We start from the raw sequence: 19,268 nt of genomic DNA, 5'->3' as shown, positions 1-19,268 counted from the left end.
TCTACCTGATGAACACTTACCTATCTTTCAAGACCCATAGAAAATATCACCTCTGAATGAAACTTCCCTGGTTTTTGTTTTTGTTTTGTTTTTATTGTTTCTCATGTTTCAATCTCTATCCCTGTAGCAAATAGATATTCAAAATTGCTTACTAAAAAAAAAAAAAAAAAAAAAAAAAAAAAAAAAATTCACAGGGTTCCTTTTGCTCCACATTCTCAACAACATTTATTTCTTATCTTTTTGTCACTCTGACAGGTGCAAGATATATCTCATTGCTCATTGTGTTTTTTTTCCTTTTGAAGGCATATACATACACAGGCACACACACACATCTGTGTGTGTATGTATGTGTATGTGTATAAATATATATATATATATACACATATATATATAAATTTTTAAGTTCAATTAGCCAACATGTAGTATATCATTAGTTTCAGATATAGTATTCAATAATTTGAATACTATTGTGTGTATTGTAGTTTTGATTTACATTTCCTGGTGATGAGTGTCGCTGAGCACATTTTTTGTGTGTCTGTTGGCCGTTTGTATAACTTCTTTGGAAAAAAAATGTCCATTCACGTACTCTGCCCATTTTTTTTTTTTTTTAACATAACTGTTAGTGGGGATATTTTGGTATTGAGTTTTATAAATTCTTTACTTATTTTGGATATTAACCCATTATCAGATACATCATTTGCAAACATCTTCTCCCATTAAGTAGGTTGCTTTTGTTGATTATTTCTTTCGCTATGCAAAAGCTTTCTATTTTGTGTTGGCAAGGATGTGGAGGAAAAAGGAATCCTTGTGTACTGTTGGTGGGAATGTAAATCAGTACAGCCACTGTGGAAAATAATACAGAGGTTCCTCAAAAAATCAAAAACAAAAATACCATATGATCCAATAATTCTACTACTGGGTATGTACACAAAGAAAACAAATGCAAATTCAAAAAGATATATGCCCCCACTGTGTTTACTTAAGTATTATTTATAATAGCCAAGATATGGAAGCAACCTAAGTGTCCACTGATAGATGAATGGATAAAGAAGATATACATGTACACACACATATACACACAGAATATTACATAGTCCTATAGAAGGATGAGATCAATGCCATTGGAGGCAACATGGATGAATGTAGAGGATCTTATGCTAAGTGAAATAAATCAGACTAAGAAAGACAAATACCTTATGTTTTTATGCATATGTGGAATCTAAAAAACAAAGAATAAACAGTAAGAATCAGGCATATAAATACAGATGATTTATATGATGGCTGCTAGAGGAAAGGGGTGTGGAAAGATGGGCAGATGAGGAGGAGGAGTTATGGAATGAATACGCCTAAGCCATAAGAATAAAAGGTACAGGACAGGAAATAGAGTTAATAATATTATAATAGCATTGTACAGTGACACATGGTAGCCACACCTCTGGTAAGCATAGCGTAACATATACAGTTGTTTAATCACTATGATGTATACCAGAAATTAATGTAACATTGTGTGTCAACTATCCTTAAATAAAAGAATAAAAATAAATATTATAGTAAGAATAATCATACTCTTCTTTTTTGTTGCTCATTAAATATTACAATTACACATGTTCTAATTAGTGGCATAATGAGGTACCTGAAATTAAACCATTTGTTTGAAATCAGAAATAAACTCTACTTTGGATTTGTGTTTGACATTTATTTGACATTTGAATAAAGACATTATCTTCCTAAGTCTGACTCTCAGTGATAACATGCATTTTTTTTTCCCTTAAACTTACTTGTTGATCCATGAAATAAAGAAGCTGTATGGCAATGACCTCTAAAGCAAAATTTACCTATAAAGAGCCTGGAACACTGCATGTTGCCAAGGTTTGCAGTGGTCCTATCGTACGACAATATTCTAAGATGTGATTTATTGAAGTTATGCCATTTTTTAAAAAGATTTTATTTATTTGTTTGAAAGACAGAGATCACAAGTAGGCAGAGAGGCAGACAGAGAGAGAGGAAGGGAAGCAGGCTCCCTGCTGAGCAAGGAGCTGGATGGGGATTCAATCCCAGGACCCTGAGATCATGACCTGAGCCGAAGGCAGAGGCTTTAACCCACTGAGCCACGCAGGTGCCCTGCCATTTTCCTTTTTAAAAGATATTTCACTTATTTGAAAGAGAGAGAACACAAATGGGGTGAGGGGGCAGAGGAAGAGGGAGAAGATGACTGTCTGCTGAGCAGGGAGTCAGATGCTGGGCTCGATCAGGCAGATGTTTAACACACTGAGCCACCAAGGAGCCCCAAAGTTATGCCATTTTCATTTTACTTTCAAGAGTAAGTTGTATGAGGTCTGATGGAGTAATACAACAGGCTTGGAAAAACATCTGACTGATTCAAATTTCATTTGAGCCACTTACTAGCAGCATGACTTCGGGCAAGTTATGCAGTTACATTGAGCCTCCATGTCTAATCTATAAAATTAGAATATCAATAATTATCATTTTTTAAAAGATTTTATTTATTTGACAGAGAGATAGCACAAGTAAGCAGAGTGGCAGGCAGAGGGAGAAATAGAAACAGGTTCTCTGCTAAGCAGGGAACCTGATGCGGGGCTCGATCCCAGGACCCTGGAATCATGACCTGAGGCAAAGGCAGCTGCTTAACCCACTGAGCCACCCAGGTGCCCCAATAATTGTCATTTAAAGATGATTACATATGTAACACTTAGAAGGGTACTGGGCACTTAGTAGGTTTTTAATTATAGCTAACTAATGTAGTCAATTCTATCACTCAAACATACACATATCATTTGCCCTTAACAGTAAAGAACAAGTTACTAAAGATATAAGAAATAGGAAAAATTTTAATTAGTCTAGTTATCAAAACAAGAAATTGATTAAATAATTGATGAATACTAATGTGATAAAATCTCAATCAGTTATTAAAAATACTGTTTGAGGTGAGGGTTTATTTGGGGGTTCTCTATTCTGTTCCATTAATCCATATGTCTGCCTTTATGACAATGTCATACCATTTTCATTACTGTAGCTTTGTAGTTTTTTTTTTTTTGTCTTGTTTTGTTTTTTTTTACACTTTAACAAATGTTTAAGCATATGGTATATTGTTGTTGACTAGAGGTATGATGTTGTGGAGCAGATGTATAGAACTTACTTCTCTTGCTTAATTGAAACTTTGTGCCTGCTGATTAGTATCTTGCCAATTCAACCTCTCCCCAACACCTGGAAACCACCATTCTAGGGTGTGATTCTACAGATAGGACTCTTTTCGATACTTCATTTAAGTGGATTCATGCAAAGTTTGTCTTTCTGTGACTGACTTATTTCACTTTGCATATATGCCTTCAAAGTTCATCCATGTTGGTGCATACTGCAGAATTTCCTTCTTTTGTAAGACTGAACGATATTCCATCGTATCTATATATCACATCTTCTTTATTCATTCACCTATTGATGGACATTTTTGTAGTTTCCACATCTTGGCTACTACCAATAATGCTGTAATGAAAATGGGAATACTAATAGGTCTTTGAGAGTCTGATTTCAATTTTTTTAAGGGAAACACCCAGAAGTGGGGTTTTGGGGATCATATGATAGTTTTATTCTCAATTTGTTATGAAAATTCCATACTGTTTTCCATAATGGCTGCACTGTTTTGCATTCCCACCAACTGTGTTCAAAGATTCACTGACAAGAGTGCCAAGACTACACATAATGAGACAAGATAGATAGGAACTTGGATCACAGAGAGGGGATCCCATCCAAATGGAGCTTGAATCATGGAGGAGACTCAGACAATGGTGGTGCTGTCCAAGCAGAGAGAGAAGTAAAGAAATACTATGGCTTCCCCTGGCCTCCCACCTCTGACCTTATATCCAAGGGTCTCCTCACAACTAAACCTACTGAGCAAGAAAATTTGGGAAATGTAACTTTCGGAATTTAGTTCCTTGAGATGCAGAGCACACTGCAGAAACTTCAGGGACTAAATGGAAGAGCAAACAGGCCAGCACTTAAGCCAAAGTGCCCTAGAGAGATATGTCAAACTATATACTTAGCTAGAAGTACTTCAGTGGTTCTCATTCTTATTCCTTTCAGCATTTCTTTGACATTCCCTGAGAGGACTTAGCATTTGCATCTTGAGAGATAAAACTCCGGTGCTAAAAGCATTTTTCTAATTTTACTTCAAGAAAAGAACTGATAAAAAACATTTTTGTACGAGGTAGCGTGAGTGGTTTGCAAAGAAAATTATGGTACAAAAATGCTTTAGAGAAAAATAATAGAGCTTTATAAATGTAACCATTTCATTATCACTAATGTTCTACAGTCATTCTTCACAAGTAGACAGATGTTTTACAGACTTTAAGATTGAGCACCCCTTTACCAATTTTCACTGTAATGAATGAAATTCATGTTATTATATACTTGTATTCAGTGCATTCCTTATTCAATGTCATTGTCAATATTATAATGCAAACACTGTTTACTATTAGTATTTACTTCTGAAAGATTTGACACATTATTTTCTCTATATAAGTGTATCTAATTTGAATTGTTACAATGCAGGATTATACTATACATAAAATTTGGCATCTGGACTTTTAAACTTAATATATCATGTACATGCAGACATACACACAATTACATTCTTTTAAGTGACATGACATACTGCATTATACGGATGTGCCCTAAATTATTCAGTTTATGCTCCCCCCTACCGTAGATGGGCATTTGGGTAGTTTCCATTTATTGTTACAGCACTACACAGAACACCTTGTATGTATATTTTTATGAACTTGTAAAACTACTTCAGTTTGACAAATTATTAAAAGCGGATTTTCTAGTTTGGAAGGCATCTGTATTAATCACATACACATCTGCATATAGCTACATGTAAATCACATCTGCATTACTAAAATATCCTCCAGAAAGCATGCACGTGCTTACCCCTGTAACTCTCTATACTCTCACAAATACTGAGTATTAGCACTTTTAAATCTTTACTAATCAGATAGGTGAAACCTACTTTTCATATTATGTTAAGTTTAGGGGACATACTTGTTATACATTAAATGAAATGTGTATATATAATATATGTGCAATATATCCCTCCTTCCCATATGAGTCCACCTGAAAAGGAGGAAAAAAAGAAAGAAAACAAAAACTAATAAAAAGTACCTTTTTTCACCCCACCTTCCCCTTCTCCTGCCCCCCTGCATGTCAAAGAGATCTTTCAAGAGCTTATGACTACTTCTGACCACAGAAAAATGGTTCAACTAAATAGCCAGAATTTTTCTCTGGGAAGAGAACAGAATTAGTCACCATTAGTTTCTATGGCACCTAATTTGCCTTCACTCTTTGTTAGAAAAGAAGAGCTGCTAATCTCCCAAGAAACTTTAAAGCAATGATGGAAATGTCAGTAACAAGCTACAGTTGCAACAACTGCCTGATCAGACTTTATCTGAACACCTCACTGGGGAGGAGCAACAACCACAAAGGTAAAAGCTATTAACTAACAGCCTTCTCATTCCAAATATGAGCAACACAGGACAGCTTATGGAAGACTTCTGCAGTGATCACCAATGAATTGCTAAAGAAGAGAAGAAATGTTAAGAAATCTTACACCCCAACTAGCTTATCCACTTAAACCTAAGCTTTAATCAATTATCTGGAAGGGAATAACTTCGTTTAAGAACCCATATATAGTAACATGGGTTATATTTTAGTCCTGTCTGGAACCCTTCAGAGCTGGATAATACAGAAAATGCCAAGAGACGGAATCCAGGGACACCTGGATGGCTCAGTTGGTTAAGCGGCTACCTTCGGCTCAGGTCATGATCCCAGTGTCCTGGAATCGAGTCCCACACCTGGCTCCCTGCTCATCAGGGAGCCTGCTTCTCTCCCTGCCTCTGCCTGCTTGTGCATTCTCTCTCTCTCTCTGACAAATAAATAAATAAAATCTTTAAAATAAGTAAATATATATATATATTTATTTCTTAAAAAGAGAGAGACAGAATCTAAAGAGGAAAAAAAAAAGCCACTGCACAAACAAGACAAAACACTTGACAGCATCTATGAATATTTTGGCATCTACATGAGCTAACCCTTATCACTAAAATGAAAACAAAGTGTCTTGAAACTTTAAGTTGAATCTAGGTAATTAGGAACAGCTAGAAGAAAAATTTAGCCAAACATCTGATTGTTTTCAAACTTCCAAAAATTTGAGTAATAAATATAAAACTGTAGACACACAGTTTAAGTTAATAGAAAAAGTGCAAAAAAACCCCACTACTAATCAGATAAAAAGTTAAGACTATTCAGACGAAATTTTAATAGAGGATGTTACTTTAAATTAAATCATATGAAGTTGTCATTTCTATAGGTCAGCAGAGTTGAATATCAGCAATTTCATATGACTCAACCTAGTAATAACCAGATTTCATAATCAAGTTTTGTGTCCTAGTTTATACCTGGCATGTACAAGAAATTCCATTTGGGGGATGCCTGAGTGGCTCAGTCAATTAAGCATCCGCCTTCGGCTCAGGTCATGATCTCAGGGTCCTGGGTTCAAGCCCCACATCAGCTCCCTGCTCAGTGGGGACCCTGCTTCTCCCTCTCCTCCCCCACTGTTATCTCTCTTTCTCCCTTGCTCTCTCTCTCTCAAAAATAAATAAATAAATAAATAAAATCTTAAAAAAAGAGATTAAGTACCAAGTAGTTTAACAGTGAAGTTGAGAAACCCATGGAGATCTTTCAAGATTTACTAAATTTGACTGACCTGACCTGAGTTTTATCTTTAGCTCTGTGTGGACAGAATGGAAAAGGATGACATGATCTAGTCATAGTAAAAGCTCAAGGGTTACGTTCACTGCTTATTTCAGTGCTTTAACCAAATCAAAATATCTTTTGTCCTTTTCATTCCTTCAAGTCTGACTCTAATCAAAAGTAGCAAAGCTTGTCAGGTGGAGACATAACCAAAAGGAAAAAAAAAAAAAAAGCCTATCATGAAGATTAAAGTCATTGGTAGAATTTTCATCAGGCAGGAGAGCAGACACCGCAGAAGCTAATAAAGCACTAAATGTTCGAGTTCGCCAAATGACGCTCAAGTGGCATACACAGAGAACAAAGTTCTTTGGAATTCCTTTGGGGAAAAAATGGCATTGAAAGATTAGCAAGAGGGGCGAAATCAGTGTTAATCAATACTGGAAATGAAAAATAAAGTTTGTAAGCAATTAACCTTGGAAATTATCATTTGAAAATAATTCTGTATATTTTTAGGCTTATTTTGTACCTGACATTATTTTAGGACGGTCTCTCCCTCAAAAAGCTCAAAACTTAGGTGGGAAGACAACCCTAATGTACATTAAAGACATGAAAATCATTATGGTCCAAAACAAAAGTGATCTAAAATGCTGTATAACTACTGGGGGGAAAAAACATCAGTGGAAGTAGATGTGCCTAAGATGTCACATTCTTTTGAGTAATGACTTACTATACAGCAATCAATAAGCTCTGAAACATTTACAATGGTATTATGTACTAATTGGCCCCTCCAGAAACCTCTAGTGAGAGAGTCAAGTACTTAGAGAAGGCGGCAGACCCTAGGGTTTTGACTGCACAACCTGAAACTTCAGGAAAGTCTGAGACTCCTTTTTTTTCAGCTGTAAATGTAAAGATACAAATGCAGATGACACTGAATTTCTTCTAGAACTTAAATGCTATTAGATGTGTAGAACACTTGAACGATAAACTACCAGATCGCGAGGGTGGTAGTGACGGAGGTCACGGACATCACCCCTGTTGTGGTCCTCATCACTACCACCAAACTCCTCCTCCTAGAAGAACAGTTTTGTATCATGAATTTGTAGTGTGTAAATGCATCATTAATGTAGTACTGTTAGTAGAATGACGAGATTAATGTTTGTCAGTGACTTTTTACTTAGTTAATTGAAGTATAACCAGCATACAATTATCTGCATATATTTAAAATGTGCAGTTTACCAGGTCTGAGCACACATATTCATCCATGTAACCACCACCACAATCTATATAATTAACATATCCATCACCTCCAGACGTTTTCTTGGACTTCTTGTAATCACTTTCTCTTATCCTTTCCCTGTCCTACTCCCCAGGAAACCGCTGATCCGACGTCTTACATTTTAGTTCACTATTAGTTTTTCTATAATTTTATATAAATGGAATCAAACTGTACACTTTAATCTCTTCACTTAGTTAGCTTGAGATCTATTCATGTTGTGTACACCATTTGCTTTTAGTATTCTGCATATGTCACAATTTGCCTATCAAATGTCACAGCATTCGGGTGTTTAGTCTTTATCTATTACAAAGCAATCTGCTATAAATACCTGTGTATAAATCTTCATACAAGTGCCTTTTCTTTTTAAGAAACCTGTGGTTTAATCAAGCAGTTGTACCATCTTGTATTCTCACCAGCCATAGAGTTCCTTGCCAAGAACTAGCAACAAAAGCATAAAGGTCTAAGGGAGACAACTGAAAGTATACTATTATAAAGTTTTTATACTGTGTGTGAAGTACAATATCATGCTAAGTTCACTGTGGTAATTTAAAGATATATACTATACACCCTAAAGCTACTACTTACAAAATGAGATACAACTCAAAGTAAATCAGACATAATTATAATAGTTGATTGGTCCAAGAAATAAATGCAGAGAACAAAAAAGAGACAAAAAACTCATCCTTCTACTAATTATGGAATGGTGCTCCATTGTAGTTTTGCCTTCCTGAATGATTAATGATATTGAACATATTTTCATGTTACTTAGCTATCCATGTAAATGTTCCGTGAATTTCAAATTAATATGTACTCTGTTGTTTTTGGGTGAAGTGTTCTAAGTAGCAGACCTACAAGCAATAAACGTATTTGTATCTTCTTAAATTTAAAATGTATTTCTCGGGGTGCCTGGGTGGCTCAGGGGGTTAAGCCTCTGCCTTCAGCTCAGGTCATGATCTCAGGGTCCTGAGATCGAGCCCCGCATCAGGCTCTCTGCTCAGCAGGGAGCCTGCTTCCTCCTCTCTCTCTGTCTCTCTGCTGGTGATCTGTCAAATAAATAAATAAAAGTAAAAAATAAATAAATAAAATAAAATAAAATGTATTTCTCACAGGTTAGATATTGTTGGTTTTGGGGTTTTTTTTTTTTTGTTCAATATGATAATCTCTGTCTTTTAAACCTGGTGTTTAGATTTTTTTTACAATGAATGTGATCACTGACATATTGAGGTTTCTGTCTAACATCTTTACTATTTTTTTTAATTTCCCCATTTTTTTTTAATGCTCCTTTCCCTTTTTATTTTTTTTGTTTTGGATTTGTTATTTTTTTGAATTAAAATTGATCTATTTTGGTGAAGTATTAGCTATAATATTTTTGTTTTCTTTTTATTGGTTAGAATTTATAGTACACATCTTTTATAGTAAACATCTTTAAATTACCATAATCTATAAATATGATATCCTTTTATGTACAGTATAAGAATCTTACAATAGCATGTTTCTAGTTGTGTCCTCCAGACCTTTCTGCAATCATTTTGTTTTGATTATTACATAAGAACTAGTTGTTATTGTGTCTAAATATTGAGTAATCTTTCAAATAAATCAAAATAACTTAATTGTTCATTATATTTGTCAATGCAGTTAGTACTGCCAATGTTCTTCATTTCTTTTTATGCATTTAAATGAACCTATATTTTTAATCTGGTATTACTTTTCCTCCGTATAAAGGACTTTCATTAGCATTTCTCATAGTACAGGTTGGAAGGAAAGGAATTCTTTTAGCTTACATCCGAAATAGCCTTTATTTTGGCTTAAAAATTATTTTGTTAAAAAATTATTTTGTAGGGGCGCCTGGGTGGCTCAGTGGGTTAAGGCCTCTGCCTTCGGCTTGGGTCATGATTCCAAGGTCCTGGGATCGAGCCCCACGTTGGGCTCTCTGCTCAGCAGGGAGCCTGCTTCCCTTCCTCTTTCTGCCTGCCTCTCTGCCTACTTGTGATCTCTGTCAAATAAATAAATAAAATCTTTAAAAAAAATTATTTTGTAGCCTTTAATTTTGAAAAGCGTTTTCCCTGAGTTTAGAATTCAAGTTTGACAGTTTTTGTTTCAATAATATAAAGATGTTGTCCTACTTTATTATTGCTTGTATCATTTCTTATGAAAAGCTGGCTGCCATCTTTATTTTTCTTACTCTGTATTAGTATGTGTCTTTTTTCTCTGGAAGCTTTCAAGATTTTCTCTTCTTCCCTGGTTTTGAACAATGTGATGATGATGTACCTGGGTGTAATTTTTTTCCATTTTCTTATGCTTGAGGTTAAGCTTCTTGAGTTTATGTGTTGCCAATTTTGATTGAACTTGAAAAAAATTGGCTATTATCTACTCAAATATTTTATATTTATATAAATATTATATAAATATTTATATAAATATAAATATTTTATATTTATATTATCTTCCCTTTTGTCCTTTAGAAGACTTCAATTACTTGGTTTTGGGTGCTTGAAGTGGTCTCATTGCTCTATTTAAAAAAAAAATTGTCTGTGTTCCATATTTTTTCTATTATTATGTCTTTATTAACCTTTTCTTCTGAGATATCCAATCTGTCATTCCTAATCAATGTGCTTTTCATTTTACATATTGTATGTTTCACTTCTAGAAGTTCAGTTTCAGCTTTTTTTTTTTTTTTTTTTTTTTTTCTCCCCAATAGCTTCCATATCTCTCCATTTAACCTTTTACTCATGTGGGGTTTTTTGTATGGACTTCTCCATGGTTCTCTTTGGGTGGCTATTTGAACACATGGCAATAGTGGGTGCATGAAATAGTGTGGAAAGGACTTTACTGTGGTAAAAGAAGAAAATGAGTCCTGCTTCTTTTACTTCACTTATTGGAAGAATTCTTCAGAAACATTCTATCGACCTCCCTGAGCTTTAGCTTTCTCATCTATAAATGACAACAACAATGCTTTGTAAAGCACTCTGGAGTATTATACCTGTGACAGGAATTCAGTTACTGTAAATAGCTACACAAATTTCAGTGCCTATGAGATTTGCAATGATCTGAGTTTTAGACTTTCCTTCCTAGACATTTATATTTCTTCAACAAGGCACTTCCCTAGCTAGAATTTCTTTTGCTCAGCCATCAAATATTAACATCCTTTAAACACCCTTTATTTGTGGGATGCCTGGGTGGTCACTGGGTTAAGCATCTGCCTTCAGCTCTGGTCATGATCCTAGGGTCCTGGGATTGAGTCCCGCATCGGGCTCCTTGCTCAATGGACAGCCTGCTTCTCCTTCTGCCTGCTGCTCTCCCTGCTTGTGCCCTCTCTTTCAAATAGATAAATTAAAAAAAAAAAATAAACAATCTTTACTTAGAAAAACTAACTATCCTATTGTCAAGTCCAGCCACAATGACAGCACCAGGCAGAATTGCCCATTTCCCCTAACTTCTGGGGATTGGCTCCTCCTCCCCAGCTAATGACAGAAGCCTTAGCACCATCTCCACCCCAATTAGGAAACAAAAAAACAAACAAACTCTGTAATGGGGAGCAATCATCTTTCATATTTACCTCAGTGTCTGTAGAAACTACAAGAGTGCCTCATGAATGAATTATTTCTCTAAAGATTATCAGTGCTGGTACTGGGGACAAAAAACCCCAGAAAATTAGGTTTTATACTATTTTTCCAGGCCAATGGAGATGTGCCAACTTTCAGTCTGGCTATATATAGGACTAGCATGTTGCTCTCCTTTTCCTGCCTTCAAAATGGTTGGTCCACACATGGGGTATAACCAAGAGGTGGGAGGATGAACTAAACAGAGGTTGATTAGAATTGTTGTATTTGGGTCTTGAAAACCCTTGACAGATCCAGAACGTTACAGTGCCTTAACTAGATATATTCCACTCAGGGGTAACTGCTTCGATATGGGGCCAAATCAGTTACCAACAGACCACTAGGATTTCCCTCCTCTCTGTTCCTCATACGAAGCACAACTGATGGATGTAAGGTGCTCTTACCACAGCCTGGTATTTCATAAGAATGAATTGGATTAATTGGTTAAAATGCAAAGAACCTTCCTGGCAGAAATCTGTGAATGCTAGAGTTGAAAGACATATGGTCACAGGACCGAGGCTATTATGGACCACACGGACGCTGATGATATGAACAGCTACTGAGTAGTGACCAGCAATCAAACCAGAGTACAGAGGAAAGAGGGAAGAAGAAAGAGCCATGGGTTGAGGGAAGGAGGGACCAAGTAATAGAAGAAAGAGGGAGAGGAGAAATAAGAAGTAGAGATAGAAAGGGGCACCTGGGTGGCTCAGTGGGTTAAAGCCTCCGCCTTCGGCTCAGGTCAAGATCTCAGGGTCCTGGGATCAAGCCCCATGTCGGGCTCTCTGCTCAGCAGGGAGCCTGCTTCCCACTCTCTCTCTGCCTGCCTCTCTGCCTACTTGTGATCTCTGCCTGTCAAATAAATAACTCTTAAAAAAAAAAAAAGGAGATAGAGAAAAACAGATACAGATGAACAAACTGTCAGAGAAAAATAGAGAGGAATCAAAGGGCTTATAATTGCTGCCATTTTGTAGTTCTTACTTGCTTTTTCCTGGTTTCCTGCAAGGGCATTCTGCGTCCCTTTTCCATGGTCCGATTTAAGTGTGAGGGGGTTCTTTTTCTTCCCACCAAGAAGCATCCTTACAGAATAGTCCTCATGCCCCAAGGGTTTGTTGTTCGTAATCCCACTGCTTCCTCAAGATTTGGGGGATTGTGTTTGAATTCTATTTAATCCTCTGTTTGAAACAAAAGTACAAGACCTTCTGTATCTTGGTCAGTGGAACATCACAAGGCCATCTCCAAGGATATGTCCTGATCTGAAAGCTTACGGTTTGTTGACTGGCAAGAAGTTCTCTTTGGGGACTCTAAGTTTAGTGAATTCAGCCCAGATCTCTTTCCACATACCTTTCCTCTCCTTATTACAAATCCCTTTGTTTCTGGAGTAAAGCAGTGATAACGTAAACGTATTCTACTGGCTCTGTTGTGTGTGGATGGGTAATGGCTCAATCTCATTTACTAAGTGAAAGGCAGTACTGGCTGTCATGTCTCCCCATTGCCAGGCTTATTCGCAATGTAGACAATGATTAGTAAACAAATTTCCAATCCCATAAAGTGTGACTAAACTCCTTGCTTTAGACAATTGTGGAACAATCTTCCTGACAAATGACTTCCTGATGCTAATACCATCGTTGTAAGCTAGCTCAGACAACTAAGGAAATGCTCCCTTTCCGTGTAGCACCGAAAAAGCCTGTGCTAGCAATCTAGGCAATAAATCAAATCACTGATTACATTCAGGCTGTCATTTTAAAATATTAATCGGCTGTGCTATGGAGCTAGTTGTATTTAATTGCAGTATTTAAATAAGCTATCTTCTATAGAGCTTACTTTATGCTTAATTCCTGCTAGGTCCTCAGCAGAGCGGCACAGGGCACGGTGGAGAGCCACGGGCCTGAGGCACTCTGTGTGCCACACATTTGGTTGATTGTGAATTAAACATGGCTGACATTCTTGTAGATGGCCAAGACAATTATGCTTCTATAAACAACAGCTTTAGGAGTTTCTAATGCTCACATCTTAAGAGTTTGCATGTTCATTGCCTCTTGTCGAAAATCTTATTGTGTCAAGGTGGGAAGTAATTTTTTTTTTTTTCCACAGTGCCCACTGTGAGACAGATTTACAGGGGCTAAAGGGTTTTCTTGAGGTCAAGGAGCATGTTAATCCAGAAAATTTTTGAAAATCAAGTCTATAAACTAGTAGGTCAACAGCTCTTTGGTAATAACGTGGAGTCACTTTTCAAGTCAGTATTTCTATGGAACTTGTAAGTACAGCGATTTGCATGAAATGGGGACTCAGGAAATGTGGATAGAATTTAACTGATACCCACTGAACAAGTGGAGGTGATTGTGCAGTCATTTAGGTAAGGTGTTTAAACACCACTGCTGTGCCTATTCCTACCACAGGCATTGTGTTGACTAGACCTTGTTATTAAAATAATTCTTTAATACAAATTAAAAATATAACTAACAAGGGGAACCGTCTTGCACTGTTGGTGGGAATGCACACTGGTGCAACCACTCTGGAAAATAGTATGGAGTTTCCTCAAGAAGTTGAAAATAGAACTACCCTATGATCCAGAAACTGTACTACTAGGTATTTACAAAAAGACTACAAAAATACTAATTCAAAGGGGTACATGGACCCTGATGTTTACAGGAGCATTGTCTACAATCTCCAAATTATGGAAATAGCCCAAGTGTTCGCCAATTTGTGAATGGATAAAGATGTGTACACACACACACACACACACACACACACACACACACACACACACATACACACACAGAGGAATATTATTCAGCCATAAAAAAGAATGAACTCTTGCCATTTGCAATGACATGGATGGAGCTCATAAGTAATATGGTAAGCCAAATAAGTCAGTCAGAAAAAGATGAATACCATATGATTCCACACATAGGTGGAATTTAAGAAACAAATGAACAAATGAAGAGAGACAGACAGACAGACAATCTAAGAAACAGATTTTTAACGACAGGGAACACAGTGATGGTGACCAGAGGGGAGGTGGGTGGAGGGATGGGTGAAATAGGTGATGGGGGTTAAGGAGGACACTTGCTATCATGAGCACTAGGTGTTTTATGGAAGTGTTGAATCACTATACTGTACACTGTTTTGAAACAAATATTATATTGTACATTAACGAATTTAAGTAAAAACTCAAAAAAATAAATAATAGATATAAAAAAATTATGCATGCCTGCCAGCTTCCCTCAAAGACGGAATCAGCTTTAAGTTTTATTTAATAAGTTAGCAAAAACAAAGCACCAACCATCAACTATAGAGTCTTCTGGAAAGGACAGTATCCATGTAACATAAATGCAAGCCTCTTAATTCCAAAATTTCTTATTCAAATAGACCATACTGCCATTTTCTCTCTAAAACCCACTAGAAAAAACTTACTCATTTTCTTCTTGAGGCAATGATTTATGACAAGCATAAAACATTTCATTAACTATAGTATAGGCAAATAAAATCAAATGTCATAATTAATTATGAAATGATCAAATATACAACTTACCAGGAACAAAGAACAAAGATAACCAGTGCCTTTGATTTATGTCATACTTTATCATTTCAAAGCACTTTCATATACCTTAATACATACCCATATGATGCTTTAAAAATTATGTGTGTTTACAACACCTCCTAACCCGTATTTCTGCCAGAGAGCAAAGAGTCAGGCCTCTGTTCTGGGCCAACATTCTCTCAAGTGTCTCATTCTTAAAATCATACAACATCTTGGTCTTTTTAAGATAAAAATTTCAAACTTCTTTTTTCAACTCATGGTAAGAGAGGTAAAATTAAAAGTGAAATGACTTAGCATTAATCTCTGGAGGCTATCAAATTGCCATTAATGATTGGGGGAATTATTAAGCTTTCAAAAAACTTTACAAAAATTTCTTCATTTGCATTTTCATTTTACCAGCTTTGGAACTGTCTGGTTTGGTTTTTTGTTTTTGTTTTGTTTTTGTTTTTGTTTTTGTTTTCAGGTCAAAGCAGTTTTCCTAAGACAATAGTTTAGGTGTTGGAAAAAACATCCTTCTTTATTTTTACTTGCATCTTCTTGGTGGTTTCAGAACAGGGAACTGCTTTGTAGTCGTGTCTCTGCTATAACCTGCCTGTGAGATTCAAGTGTCATCAGTAAAATGAGGGAGTTGAATAAAACAGTCTCTCAGATCCTGCGCCAATTTCGGTTCTGTAATTCTTATTTCGGCAATACTTTCCTTTTACAGCACCCTGTTCATTAGTCTTTTCTCAGCCTCACTATTCAGATTAGAACTTTTTTTTTTTTAATGCAATCACTACTGCCATCTTTGCTGTGAAGTCCTGAATCTTACCACAAAGAATGTCATCATGTTATAAATGCTAATAATAGTAATTGCTGATAATACTGCCATTTTTAAAAGATTTTATTTATTTGACAGACAGAGATCACAAGTAGGCAGAGAGGCAGGCAGAGAGAGGAAGACACAGGCTCCCTGCTGAGCAGAGAGCCCGTTGTGGGGCTTGATCCCAGGATCCTGGGATCATGACCCGAGCCGAAGGCAGAGGCTTTAACCCACTGAGCCATCCAGGTGCCCAATAATACTGCCATTTTTAATGCTTACCAACTGCCATGAAAGCTATATACACTATCTCAATATAACAATCCTTTTATATTACATTATATTATATACATTATATGTATGGATATCTAATGTATACCTATATACATTATCTCAATTTAACAATCTCAATTTTTCATATTGGAAAAACCAAACCTCAGAATTTAATTCCCCCAAATGCAAACAATAGTCATACTATTAATAAAATATCTTATTTTCAGAATGCCAGCATACCATTTTACACTCCAGCTTACAGGGCAGTGTGGTAGGAAGCATGGATGACCTCATCTATGACATGTATGCATTTTTCAAAATCTGCATATAAATTCACTATGAACTCATTTTCACCTGCAGCCCCCCAAAACTGCAACAACAAAAAACCTTACAAAAGAAGATAAATTTGCTATTCTCTCGCCATTTCATGGTAAAATGGAAGTATGCATAGGAAGATCCAAAACAGTGTTTTTGGAACCAGTGATGTAGAACCTCAGTATTAAGAATGGAATTGTAGGGGCGCCTGGGTGGCTCAGTGGGTTAAGCCGCTGCCTTTGGCTCAGGTCATGATCTCAGGGTCCTGGGATCGAGCCCCGCATCGGGCTCTCTGCTCAGCAGGGAGCCTGCTTCCTCCTCTCTCTCTGCCTGCCTCTCTGCCTGCTTGTGATCTCTGTCTGTCAAATAAATAAATAAAATCTTAAAAAAAAAAAAAAAGAATGGAATTGTAGAGTTCTAGAAACTGGCAACAAAAAGGGACACTGTTGAAGATTTAGGCACTTGTTTTTGGTATTCTAGAGGGGACAAATAGAAAATATGTGTGAGTGCAACTTAATACACATATTTTGTCAGTAAACTGAAAAAATTATGAAAAAATTGTGCAAATTATATACGTATTACATGAACAGCAGGGCGGAATGGGTTTGAATTTGAATTTCTTCTTCCTTGAAAAGAGTGTTGCTTTAAACATAGATATATTGGTATAGACACTGTAGATAATGCTTCCTCTCAAAAATAAGGCATAGAGTACATTATAGGAAAACTGCCCCCAAATATAGATAATTCATATCTTAAGCATCCATTCCAGTATACTCTTCTGTGTACTTGACCCATCAGTTATGAGGCCTTCTACTTTGTTTAGTGGGAACAAACACTATTCCTGACCTCGATGAGCACCAGACACTGTTATATCTATACCTAGATCTTTTGGTGACGATTACCTTATTCTTGGGTAGTTTCCCCGCATCCCTGTATTTATCATTATTCAGCTGATTTCTCAAGGGAACCCTCTGCAGGATTAAAATATTAGAATAAGTATTTCCGCTACTGTGTTCCTTTGGATGAATGCTTTATTTCACACATGTAACTAACAACCTATGGATCAAATATGTCTAGAATTCAGATGTTGTTTGACATGCCTTATGTTGGTTCTTATACTATTTCACTTTGCTTATCAATTAAATTGAGATTTTCAGACTTTCTAATTGTAGTCAAGAGGGAATAACAGACTGGACATACTCTCCACATGAAAAATCAAAAAGTGAACAAAGTCTAAGGTTTTCAATATATTGGAGATCTGTCAAAGAAGAACAGTGATCCCAAGGAAACAAAAAACGAACACGGTGAGTCTTATGATGACTTCAGCTGACTGCGTGGAGATAGTTTTCCGGTCACTGTACAAGGAGAAGGAACTCAAGTGGAGTCTACTAGATTCTCTGAGTCAACAGTCTGGGAACACCAAGGCAGCTAAAGGCCACAGGCATGTCAAAAAGAAGAGAATTGAACAGAAGGAAAACTTTGACAATCTGCAGAGGGTTCCCCTTGAGCAATCCAGTGAGTCATGGTAACTGCACACACTGAAACTACCCAAGGCCTGGTTAAGACGCATCAAAAGGGGGCCTGGGTGGCTCAGTTGGTTAAGCAACTGTCTTCAGCTCAGGTCATGATCCCGGGCTCCCAGGATCAAGTCCCACATCTGTCTCCCTACTCAGTGGGGAGCCTGCTTCTCCCTCTAACCCTCCCATGTCTCACGTGCTCTCTTTCTCTCTCACATTCTCTCTCAAATAAATAAATTAATAAAATCTTAAAAAAAAAAAAAAAGACGCATCAAAGGGATGAGTTCAAACAGTGTGCGGCACTCACCCAGACCAGAATAGCCCTTGTTTCTACCTGGAAGCCTTGAAAAAATTGATCATTTCATGAGTCCATAGGCAGAGTACTTGGCAGAGTCTTGCTTCAGTATTGAGGAATAATTAGCCCAAAGCTGAGCACTATTTCATTTCCACTTAACAGATTCTAAAAGCAACATCCAAAAAAACCAAACTGTTTCTATGTGACTTAACTATGTCTCAAAGTAAAGTTCAGTAGTATTTATAGGATGCCAATAATATCCATCACCCAGCGAGATAATATTTACAGTGTCTGGCACTCAGTATAAAATTACGAGGCATCTGAAGTAGCAGAAAAATATGACACGTAACAAAGAAAAAACTGATCAGTCAAAACTGACACTGATTTAGAATTGGCAGTCAAGGACATCAAAAGAGTGGTATGTTTTGCATGTGCTCAGAAAGGGAAGTAGAGAAAGTGTCAAGGGAATAAGAAGACAAGTCACAGATGGGGAGAAAATATTTTCAAAAGGCACAGGTGATCAAGGACTAGTATCAAAAACAGTTAAAAGACTTTTAAAATTCAACATTAAAAAAAAAAAAACTTTAAAAAATCCTTCTTAAAACTTTGCCAAAGAAGATAGACAGATGGCGAGTAAGCATTTGAAAAGATGCTACTTAGCTGTCATCAGGGAAATGTCAATTAAAACGACAATATCCCACTATCCACCTTCTGGAATGGCCAAACTCTTGAACACAGACAACACCAAATGCTACAGAGGATTCAGAGCGACAGGAACTTTCATTCATTGCTGGTGGGAATGCAAACTGGTACAGTCACTTTAAAAGACAGTTTGACTGTTTCCTACAAAACGAAATACACTCTTACCATACAATTCAGCGATAACAT

General features: G+C 36.6%; 1 protein-coding gene across 1 annotated transcript in view; it reads right to left on the bottom strand.

The window, feature by feature from the left end:
* The window catches only part of UNC13C (unc-13 homolog C), a 611,946-nt gene that overhangs the window by 326,741 nt on the left and 265,937 nt on the right, over positions 1 to 19,268 (bottom strand). The gene's annotated exons all lie outside the window — the stretch shown is intronic.

Source organism: Lutra lutra, chromosome 7, assembly GCF_902655055.1.
Source record: "Lutra lutra chromosome 7, mLutLut1.2, whole genome shotgun sequence".
Taxonomy (NCBI): domain Eukaryota; kingdom Metazoa; phylum Chordata; class Mammalia; order Carnivora; family Mustelidae; genus Lutra; species Lutra lutra.
Note: the sequence above shows the minus strand (reverse complement) of the source record. Positions and strands in the feature narration are given on the sequence as shown.